Consider the following 12,347-nt stretch of genomic DNA (forward strand, 5'->3'; position numbering starts at 1 on the left):
CCAAAAAAAGAAAAAATAAAGGAAAAAAGACAGTAAGAGAAACTGGAAGATGTAACTCAGGGGTATAGAGTGCTTACATTGTGAAGGGGAAAGCACTTATTAAAAAGAAAACTATAAGGCCAGGTGGTTTCATTTGACACGTGAGAGTATATTCGTACCTTTGGCTGATCTATTATCCAAAAACCATGCCCTCCCAGACTCACTGGAACTAAGGCACAAGGCTACCGAGCACCTCTTCAGCATACAAAACCAGGGCAGCAGCTGTGCCCTTTTCAGGGATGTTCAGGTACTCTCTCAAGGTGAGTCTAAACACTCAGTAACCCAGAAACCAACATGGCCTGAAGAAGAACATCAACCTTGCCAATCTTCACACCCTGGGTTGTGTCTACCTGGACCCCAAATCCTGTGACTTCCTAGATAAAAAGGTAAAACTCAATGAGAAGACGGATGAGCATCTGGCTCACCAATACCCCCTGGCAGCCCCCAGAAAGATATCTGTTAGAAATGCTCTCCCTCAGGCACCACTAAGAGCCTCTAGAGCCCAGTTACCTCTGAGAAGCTGCTCTGTGTCTCCAGGTGTCAGGGCTTCTTTCTCAGTTCCCCTCTATCCCCCTGTGTCCCTCTAACCCCAGAAAGCAATTCTCCATCTTTTTTCAGTTTTGTTGAGACTGAGTCCTACTGCATCATACAGGCTATCCTCAAACTGTCTCCTGCCTCAGCTTCCCAAGTGCTGGGATTACACATCTGCACCACCACAATCAGCCCTGGGCAGCTTTTTAATCACTCTGGAGTCCTATCCCAAACACCTAAACCACATGAAAACAAAGCATTTTGCAGAAAAATAAAACTACATCAATAAATTTAATTCATGTTTTTAAAAAGAAAAAATATTTAAGACTATCCCAACTAAGCACGCACACACACACACACACACACACACACACACACACACACACACACACACACACACAAAAAAAAAAAAAAAAAAAACCACACATTTGACCATGTCCAACATACAGTGCTGATGAAACCTCTGACAATGCAGGAGCAGAGCTTTTTTAATGACATATAACAAACATGTCAATGAACAAGACAACAGCCACCCATCACATATCCATCTGATTTCCAAGGGTAACACAGTATTACTTTTTCAGATTTGAAAACCAGAATAGTAACAGTAATAGCTGTAGCAATAAATTAAAACCCTACACTGAAAGTAGGGCAAGTGCATTATAAGAATCTGATAACAGTAAGCCCACTTACAAACTCATTAGTTTTGCACCATTGTCTCATATTTCTTTAAAAAAAAATTGTGATCCTCTAGGACTAATACTTAACTTGAATCTCAGAACAAAAGGTTTGAGAGGCCAGAGTAATTATTAGTCTTGGAGCAAAAGATCTTCTAAATCCCATCAGGATCCTTGCTGATCAATAAAATTAATTAGTTGACAGTTATGGTCTCAACACAAACCAAAGGAGGCATAATGAAGTTTAAATTACACCGCTGCCACACCCAATAGCTGACAATCTTCTTGGGGAAACAATCAAATAACAGTCAAATAAACATGAGCAATGGGTGCCAAAAACACAACCCAATCCATTATGTAGATCCTGCAAAAAGCCAAGCATTACTTGTTACTGCTTTAAACTGGATCTCGAGGACAGCATTGCATATACAGAATATATCACTGAGTACTTCCTACCACTTATTCTTCATTTACCAACTAGTGATTTTTCACTATGTAATCAGTGGTGGCACACAACTTTAATCCTAGCACTTGGGAGGCAGTGGAAGGGGGATCTCGGAGTTTGAGGCCAGCCTGGTCTATAGAGCAAATGTCAGGAATGTCGGGACAACTGGGGCTACACGGAGAAACCCTGTTTTAAAAAATTAAACACACACACACACACACACACACACACACACAAATACACATTCACACACACATATATGATGGGAGATGTCATTCTGTAAGTATGTTTCTCTTATTGGTTAATGAATAAAGCACTGTTGGACAATACGAAAGCAAGATAGATGGGACTAGGAAAGGTGGAGGATTTTGGGAAACATAGGACAGAGTGGCAATGTGACCTCAGGAAGTGGGGACACGAGAGTCTGGCATTCTTGGTAAGATAAGACCATGTAGAAGTACATATATTTGTAATTATGGGTTAATAATTTAGACAAAGCTAGCCAGTAAGAAATGCTAGTAACTGGCCAATGGTTTCATAATTAATGCAATGACTCAGTGTCAGTTGAGGCTGGCATGGCTGTGGGACCAGGCTGGTGGGAAAATGCTCGTAACACACACTCTATCTACCTACCTACCTACCTACCTACCTACCTATCTATCTATCTATCTATGTAAAGACTTTTCTCTGAGGTAGCCTAATCTAAAAGTTTGGATAATGGTTTGCAGTTCTCTAGGCTTTGTCTTCCACTTTGTTTAGGGACTGATGTGTCATGAATGATAGAAGACCACGTCAGCTATTGTAGTACTCTGAACATTTTTGAGGAAGAAATTAAGTAAGACACAGTCTTGGATGTAGCTCCAAGCTAACCCTCTATTTACTGTAGCCCAGGCTGGCTTCAAAACAAGATTCTCCTGCCTCCACTTCTAAAAGGCTAAGATTATAGGTCAGGGCCACCACATGTAACTGTATACCGTAATTTCATTCATTTTTCCCCTGGTCTCCCTACACATTATATATCATAAGCTTCATTAAACAATATATGGTGATGCCATAAACTCCTTAAAAATCAGAAATGGGCCTTAAAGGAGTAGGAGTTGCTAGAAGCATTTCCACAGAAAGTGCATTCTAGAAAACAGAATTAAGCATGCATGAATGTTAAAACACCACAAGTAATTGGTTTGCCCAAAGATAACAACTGTGGTGTTGACTACATTCTCAGTAATGGGAAAGCAGTACAGAAGTCAAGGATTACACTAACTATGCCAAAAGTATAATTATTTCTACATAAACATAGATCTGTTTAATATTAAAGATACAACAGCATAAAGACAAAGTTAATATGACAGGCAACAAAATTATTTGACAAGTTCCATAGTTAATAATTTGCTTACTAGTTTTTGTTTTGTTTTTGTAACCCACCTCTTAATTACAATTCTTTTCGAGACACAGTCCAGCTGAGGTTTGACCTTGAACTCACAATCTTCCTGCCTTAATCTCCCAAGTGCTGAAGTTCCAAGTATGGTTTTGTTTTGTTTCCTTGTGCCTAGAAGGCCCTCTCTTACAGTTGTGTAAAAAATGTCAGCTGGGTTTCAAGATCCAATTAAAATGCCATATAGTCTACTAAGCATTCTCTTACTATTTCACTCATAAAGATGAGATGATTTTGTGGTCACTGGATGAAATAACCATGAAGATATACATCATCTTAATCTACAATATTATTTTATATTCTTAACTTTTTCTGTCATATTATTTATCATGTCATAAGTAAATCATCACATTTTTAAAGCAAAAAGTCCCTAGAGTCTTAAAAGATAACAACATATTTTACTAACAAGAGATCTGTATTTTTATTTCTTACAGACAGGAACAAAAATATGAAAATAATATATTTTACCATATGAATTATCTTATTCTGAGCTAGTCTCTGTAAAAGAAATGCACACAACTAGTTATCTTTCCTCATTGTAATGACAAAAAGCATTCCTTTATTTAAAAAAAAAAACCTAATGAGTAATGAGTTGCACAGTGATTATAGAACAGAACTCTAAAATATGTTTATCACACTATATCAGATCATAGATATTTCAACATGAAAAAAGATTCATGTACCTTTGGTGTATATGCAAAATTAATTACATGTGATAACACACTAATATAAATTCAATTTCCTTTTCCAATCCCACTGATTGCATCTCTTGTAGCAAACATATAACAAGTCAGTTTCTCATCAGGAGCCATAAATTGCCATTCAATCTCCTAGGTGATAAACAATGTTTCACCTCTCACCCTATGACTAGGAAAATGAAAATTTAATCAATATAGATTCCCTATCCTCAACCCTCTAGTCCTAAGGAGCTGAGCTTGTGGTTGATACACTTGAGAATACTACTCAGTCTAAAAACTATCACATTTCAGCTAAAGCATACTTTTCAAATCTAAAGTGGACTTCCTAAGAATCTAACATTTAACAAATAAAGTATTTTGTTTTTTTTTAACAGATGCACATGTGTTACCTTTTTTATGTTCTCAGGTATATATGCATGTATTTTCTTTCAATAAACAGCCCAATAACAGTGATACCTTCAAAAAGATGCCCCATATGTAGTTTCTAAAGGAAGAAAACTTTCCTGGAAGCTGCTAAGAGAGCCAATACTCCATGATAAAATGGCAAGGTCTATCTTGGTTCCAGACTAGAAGTAAGTGTCATCAGAGTGTCATTATATAGAAAAGCTATCCAAGACTACTAGGATTATATCAATACAACTTTGGAAATGACCTAAAAGAGACCCCCACTGCCTAAGGCTCAGAATTTGATAATTAATAGATGTAAAATTACATTGGACTAAATCACACTAAATATGCTTAGATATATGGATTTGTTTAAAAAAAAAACTTTAAAAGTAAAACTTTCACTGTTAAATTGGGTAAAATATCCAAAATTACTTTTAAATTTTTAAATAAGGACAATTATATTACATTTCTTAGAAAACCCATATCTAAGAATAATCTACTGACAAAGGTAAGTTTTTCTTTACAGGATTCTAATAATGAATACTGGATTAATAGAACAGAATCACTCTTTATCTCTTAATCAACAGCTCTAATGCTAGGCAAATGTCATGAATACCTATTAATACTAATACAAAGCAAGGAAAGAAAACCCTTGATTATCATGTATGTGTGGCTTCCAGAATTGTTAAAATAATAAATTTCTATTGTTTTAGGCCATCTAGCTTGTGGTAAAATGTATAGCAGCTACAAAAAATTATTTTGAAGGATTATCTACTTTTTAATATTACCTTTTAAAAATATATTCTACTAAATGAGTTTTAAAGTGTGATAACCAACTATTTCGAAGGGATGACCTGAACTAGCCATTGGGTTTAAGGGTAAGTTTTTCTGGCTCCTTTGTTTCCTTAGGCCACAGTTACCATGGGCATTTAGTGGAAAAATGTGGAAGAAGGCATGGAGTCATGAGCAGGGAGCTGTTTATCAGTGCTAGCACAGAAAGTTTTACCTGAAACCATCGCATCCATTTTCTCTGCAGTGTCGTCTACACCAATAATCCCCAAGGGTTGGTTTGTTTCATTATTTAATGTTTTATAGTTTTTCCTTCCTTATTTTATGACCCTCACACAATTGTTAAAAACAAAATAAAAAGGGGGTGTGTTCAGAGCCACTGCCACTCTCTAAGCCAATGCTTCCTCTAGCTCACCAGGCTTGAGCTGAAGGAGCAGTCTGGTTAAGAGGACTCTACACAGCACACTGCCTGCAAACCCACCAGAGTAAAGCATCCAGGAAACAACTGGCTACAAAAGCTGCTAGCAAGTATGCTCCCTCTAGGGGAAAGGTGAGGAAACTTCCACCTTACAGGCTTGCTACTATGGGACTACCCAAAATTCACAAAATCCACTAACAACCTCTGGTGTGAAAAACTGCTCAAGGCTTCAAAACAGAGCAGCCAATTGGTGTTCTGCAGGAAATAAGTCGCCTCTTTGGGGATAGCAACCTGTGTGCTACCCATGTCAAACTGTAACAATTATGCCAAGAGATATCCAGTTAGCACAGCCACATCCACAGAGAACATGCTTAAGAATACACCAAGGGAACCATTTCAATCTAAGACAATTTTTCTCCCTAGTCTTCCTGTTATTGATAGTTCTAAAGTAAATATTATATTTCTCCACTCCGTGGGGTCAAAAGGCTCTTAAGCATATGATTGGAAGTGGGGGGCAGAAATCAGGTATTCACTGTAGTTGCATTTGTATGGGAGTTTTTAATATAAATGTGAGATGTAAAGCATTAATGAAAGTCATATATTTCAGTGAACATGGTTTAAACTTCATAACAATTATAAACCTACTATCTGCTTCTTTTCCCATTGCTGTAGTAAAATACTCTTGACAAATACAACTTAAGGGAGAAAGAGCTTATCTTAGTTCACAGTTCTATCTGCTGGTGGTTATAGGCTTGCACGGCCTTATAGTCACAGCCAATAGAGCTTGAGGGAGCTGGTCACATGATATCCATAATCAGGAACAACGAGGAATGAATACAAGTAATTGAATAGTCAGTTCCCTTTCTCCATTTATACAGCTCAGATTATGTCCACAATTAAGACAGGTCTTCTCAACCAGGCAGTGGTGCATGCCTTTTAGCCTCGCACTCAACGGAAAGATCTCTGTGAGTTCAAGACTAAACTGGTCTACATAGTGAGTTCCAGGGCTACATAGTGAGACTCCATATCAAAACAAAACAAACAACAAAAAAGACAGGGCTTCTTACATTTAGTAATGTAATCCAAATAGTACCCATAAACAGGTCCAGATTCACCCCTTCCAGGAGATTCTAAATCCTGGCAAACTGAGAACTAATATTATTATCATACCTGCTACATTATTCTGGATAATGCCAGCATTTGGGTTTTTAAAGGACTTTTAAATTTTGTTACTTGTTTGTTACTTTGTTTTCATTGGTGTTTGTGTGTGTACATGTGGCATATGCATGTGTACATGCCATGGATGCACATGGTGGTCAGAAGGAAACTTTAAGGAGTTAGTTCTCTGCTTTAACTTTTCTGTGGATTATGGAGACCAAACGGGTAGTTAGGGTTGCATGGCACCTGCTGAGCCATCTTGCCAGTCCTAGATTTTTTTTTTTTTTTTTTTTTTTTTTTTTTTTTTTTTTTTTTGAGATAGGGTTTCTCTGTGTGGCCCTGGCTGTCCTGGAACTCACTCTGTAGACCAGGCTAGCCACAAACTCAGAGATCTGCCTGCCTCTGCCTCCTGAGTGTTGGGATTAGAGCCATGCACCACCACCGCCAGATTTATTTCTTTTAATGTAAACTTTGTACTAATAGCAAATAATGGTGCTTGTAGCATTTTTATCATATAGAAATCCCTTCCATTCTAAATGACTTATCTTACATGCAAGAACATGTTTTTAATGTTGTCTGTTTTGTGCTGTTCTTATAAGAAACAGTACTGTGTGATTAATGGTGACTCTGTGTGCTATACTAAAGATACTTTACTCTGCAGGATCACCAAGATTAAAAACCTTCATTAAAAACATTTCATTTCCTCCAGCATCCCCCGTCTATAGTTTACTAAGTTGCATTTATTTCTATAATAGAATTCTGCTACCTATTTATATGATTAGCTAATGTCTAAGAATGAGCATTAAATTATCTCTAATTTACTTTCTGTGAAAGAGTAGATATTTCTTCTGCTGGAATAACACTATTTATTCTTCAGAAGCACTCCATTACCAAAACACACTGAGTTGGTGGCATTTTCAAGGAACACACAAGCCCAGTTTTCCAGGGAATAAATCATTTTTACCTATAAGCTGTCACTTAACATTGCAAATGAAATAAAATGCAATCCTTTTCCAATATAAACATGAGATAAGGAAAATAAGGTATACCCTTAACTCTGCTTCATGATTGGGGTATCAATCAGGATTTTATATTCTTTCTAATGGAAGTTAATGAAAGATTAAAAAAATTCTTAAAGAAATGACAATATATAGTTTGGCTCTCTTATCTAAATTTCCAATTCTTAGTCATATTTATTTCTTCATGGTTCTCAAAAAAAGTTGCTAGAAATAAACTGAGCATTCCATTACCACTCCCTAGTTTAGGCTTCTCTTACAACAAACTCATCTCAAGCAAAAGGATTTTTGAAAACCTAATGACAAAACAACATCAACCAAAACAGGAAAAGCTACTCTTTGCAGTTGGTCAACTTAAAAGGTAGCACATTAATATAGCTTTTCTTTTATAAAGGTCAAAGATTTTACTTCTGGGTCATAAAAACCTATGAAAAACAATTTTCAGAGATAATGAGACAACCTAATTAAAAAGGAAATGGGAACTATAAGACCAGATTCTAAACATCATGAAAAAGTAACATATTATGGATGTATACTTGAGAGCAATCCTACACATGTAGGAACTACTTCATGAATTTCAGAAATGCAATTCAATCTTCAGAGAAAAAAAGGCTCTCATCTGTTAAAAACAGCAAAGATCTAGGGACAGCGGTGAGACACAAGAAAATGCCTGAAGTGGACTCTGTTCATTCAAGCAGATAATCAGAATGAATTATTTACAAGCATACTTTTATCTTCAACACCACTAAGAGCTCAATCCTAAGGAGCTTAGGCAAACTGTAACACATCTGCTAATCAAAAATAAACAGATCGAAGGTGAAATGTTCCAACAAAATCCATGTATAAGACTAGAGAGAAGGCAGTGAGATTAAAGGAAAAAAAATGTTAGAAAAACACAAAATAGGCTGGTAGACGGTTACTTATATCAAGTCAGATAGCTGAATTAAACTAATGAACTAGCTGTATTTAGCTAAGGATGGGTAAGCATGTTCCCTCAACAAGAGGACTGCACAAAGGAAAACGACCATTCTTTCTATCTTAATTCAATATCATGTAAATTTTTAACTAGACTGGAGGAAAAAAAAAAAAACACCTAACAACTCACACATGATATTTCAAGTCTATATCTACACTTCATATATCTTTCAAAGGAAAGGAAAAATATCAAACATATAAAAGCACAAAAGAAACTTAGTATCCTCCTGCAAAGAAAATATAGCCTCAATAATTTGTCATGCCTTGGGCATCAAATAATAATAAATGTCACAAACATAAGAACTTTAAAATTAGGATTTTGCCTCATGTCTTTTACTCATTTTAAAGAAAGTTACTTGTCACATCAAAAAAATATTTTATCAAATTATAATGTCAACATTATAAAATGCAACAAATAAAATGTCTGATAATATAAGCAGCAGGTGAAATGCTGTATTCTAAAGAATGCTGGAATAATGCTCCTGTACACTGTGAAGTTGTGTTGCTCTCATTGTTAATAAAAAGCTGATTGGCCAATAACTAGGCGGGATTTTCAGGGCAGAGAGAACGCTGAGAGGAAGAAGCATGGAATCACAGGAGTCTAAGGAGATGCCATAAGACTCAGAACAAGCAGGATAAGAAGTATGTACATGAGGTAAACGTGCCTTCGGGCACCACACAGATTAATAAAAATGGGTTAATTTAATCTATAAGAGCTAACTAAAAACAAACTTAAGCTATTGGCTGAGCACTTATAATTAACATTAAGTCTCTGTGTGGTTACTTGGAAAGTGGCTGGAGGAACAGAAAAGTCCACCTATAGAAAAATGAGATGAAAATAAACAAAAATCACTACATAAAGAAGCAAACCAGATTGATTTCTTCTTTCTCCTCAATAACAATACTTAGGCTTCATAAAAAAAAATTAAAGATAAAAATTTATGTATTCCTACTCATTCGTGAACCAAGTAAATGTGTAAAGGTCATGTGTATTTTAGATACTAGATATAAAACAGTAAATAAATAAATATCTTGAACTCAAAAGATTTGTATTCCAGAGCTAGGCATGGTGGCCCAAAACTGTAATCTCAGCTAAGTTGGCTGTGAGTTCAAAGGCAGCCTGGGCAGCACCTTGTTCCACAAAACAAAATATTAGATAGTGACAAGTGTTATAGAAAGAAAAAAAAAAAACAGGATGATATAATATAATGTAACTGAATGGTTATTTTAAACTGGGCATTCAGAAGGTCACTTGAAGGACACATCTATGGTTCAAGAAAGAGGCAGAGAGCAAAGCTCTAATACAACTATTGCAAGCCAGCAAGCAAGTGGAGGGGACAGAGGTGAAATCAACACAGAACCAGATATGGCGCTTGTGGGTCATAGTAATACATTTTGAAACTGCATCCTTGGATCCTAGGAAGAACCTTGTTATACTCAGTGTCTCATGCTTTTGGGGAAACTGCTGTGAGACGCCCTATCCACCACACAAACCAAATACTGTTCAGAGAGGCCAAAGGAAACCTTTTCTTTTATTCCCTGACCTTCCCTGAGGAACTAGCATATATCTACCTCATACACATTTAAATCTTAAAAACTTTTAAAGATTTTTGCATGGAAGCACATTTCACAGCACATATGCAGAGGCCAGAGACCAATTCTGTAGTGTTAGTTCTCTCCTTAGAACTTTCCTGGCTTCCAGAAATCTGACTCAGGTCACCTGGCTTGCATGGCAAGCACCTTTACTCCTGAGCCGTTTCCAGGGCCAGAGCTCTCATGTGCACTTTGAAATTATGTTCTCCTCTATCCTATCCTTGGAACTCCAGAAAACCTCAGAGTTGAATCTACATTTAGCTTCTGGCAGCTGCATAAAACCTTATGGTATCTATTTTCTTTTAAAATAAAAGTTTCACTTTAGAAATAGTTTTAAATTTACCAAAGAGTGACAAAGATAGTACAGAGCGTTCCCATACACCCCACCCATTTCCTGTCATGAGCTTCTTACATAACAGCTTATCACAATTAATAATTAGTAATGATGATGATGATACATTATTATTAGTCAAAGTCCGTAATTTACTCAGATTTCTTCAGCTTTTACTTTTTTTTTGGTAGCTATGGTAGTTATTATTATATAACTTATTATAATACTTATTAAAAGCTTTCTCTGGTACTACCTCAAATCTTTTCAAAGATTGCACTTAGAGAATAAGACAAACTCAGAGATTTCACAAATGTTCTTTAATCTTAACAATAAGCTATACACATTTAACATGTCTAAATAACATGATACAGCTATTACATTCAAATCAATAATAAACATTTTAAAAATAAATGCCCATTAGATACTATTTAGAAATATTGTTTATATGATATATGACCAGATGTGGTGACACATGTTGTAATCCCAGTGCTCAGGGAGCCAGAAGCAGAAGGATCCCATTTAAGGTAGTTCGGATTATCTGGTGAGACCATATGAGGGCTATATGAAACTCTGTCTTTAAAAAAAAAAAAAAAAAAAATTCCCTATATAAATAAACTAACAAATTATCAATGAACTTAAGAAACCTACTAACCTATTTGCTAATTAATGTCTAAAGGAAGGTTAACAATAACTAAACTGATTTTACTGTGGTTATACAAATATACTTGAGAATCACTGGGAAACTGTTTAAAACTGTAAAAAATCAATACCTACCCCAAGCATTAAAATGCCCATGTTCCACCTCAAGATCCTATCTCAACTAGTCTGAGACAGTGACAAAGCACTACTTTTATTTTTTTAATTGTTAAATAAAAAGACCCCCAGGTTTGCTGCATGTGAGACATAACTGATAATCACAAGTTTAACATAAAAATATTCCTCTCTGGAATCAAAGCTTTTACCTTTACTAAAACTTAAGGTCTGTGGGGAAAAGAGAAAGAGAATAAAGACAGAAGTACTTTGTAGATATCATCAAGTCCTAACAAATATTTTCCCTTTAAGAATGTTGAAGCTTAGGGGCTAGTGAGATAACTCAGTAGGTGAAGACACTTGCTACCAAATCTGATAACCTGAGTTCAATCCTGGGGACCCACACCTCTGTATAAACACACAATGGTATGCTCCACCACTGCAATACATAAGTGGAAAAAAAAAAAAAAATGACGAAGCTAAAATCCTGTCTTAGACTTTGTTGATGCAGCTTCGTGTACTATATAAACAGAAAAGTTATATTGGTCTAACTACTTCTGGACAAAGACTTAATGGAAGGATGGATATAAACACTGAGGGAGGAAGGCAACAGACATGTTTCACAGTCCTAAGATGATGTGTTTGTCAGGTTTTTTTTTTTTTTTGGTTACTGTGCCAAATAAACAATTTAAAAGGAAGAAAGATTTATTTTGGCTCACAGTTTCTGAGGCTTTAGTCCACAACTGGCTAGCTCTGTTATTTCTGGACCATGAATCATGGCAGGTAGCATCTGGTGGGACACAGCAGCTCAGTGCATGGCAGAACACTAAAAGACTAGAAGGGGCTGAGGACAAAATCTGTTATTCCAGGGCACATTCCCAGTGACTTGACTGCTCTAAACAGGCCCCAGCTTACCTCTAAAAGTTGCCACAACAATAGTGTCACCAACTAGGATCAAACCTTTGCATATGAACCTATGGGAAGCAGTTCAAATCCAAACAATAGCAGATGACTCAAGAATATAATGCAGATCTATCACAAGCATTCAAACTTAAGTGTGAAGCAGACAAAAAAAATTGAAAAAAAAAATCAAAACCAAAAAGACATA

General features: G+C 36.1%; 1 protein-coding gene across 1 annotated transcript in view; it reads right to left on the reverse strand.

The window, feature by feature from the left end:
• Xpr1 (xenotropic and polytropic retrovirus receptor 1) overlaps positions 1-12,347 on the reverse strand; it is a 138,923-nt gene that overhangs the window by 103,189 nt on the left and 23,387 nt on the right. The gene's annotated exons all lie outside the window — the stretch shown is intronic.

The sequence above is a fragment of the Phodopus roborovskii genome, unplaced genomic scaffold (genome assembly GCF_943737965.1).
Source record: "Phodopus roborovskii unplaced genomic scaffold, PHOROB, whole genome shotgun sequence".
Classification (NCBI taxonomy): Eukaryota; Metazoa; Chordata; class Mammalia; order Rodentia; family Cricetidae; genus Phodopus; species Phodopus roborovskii.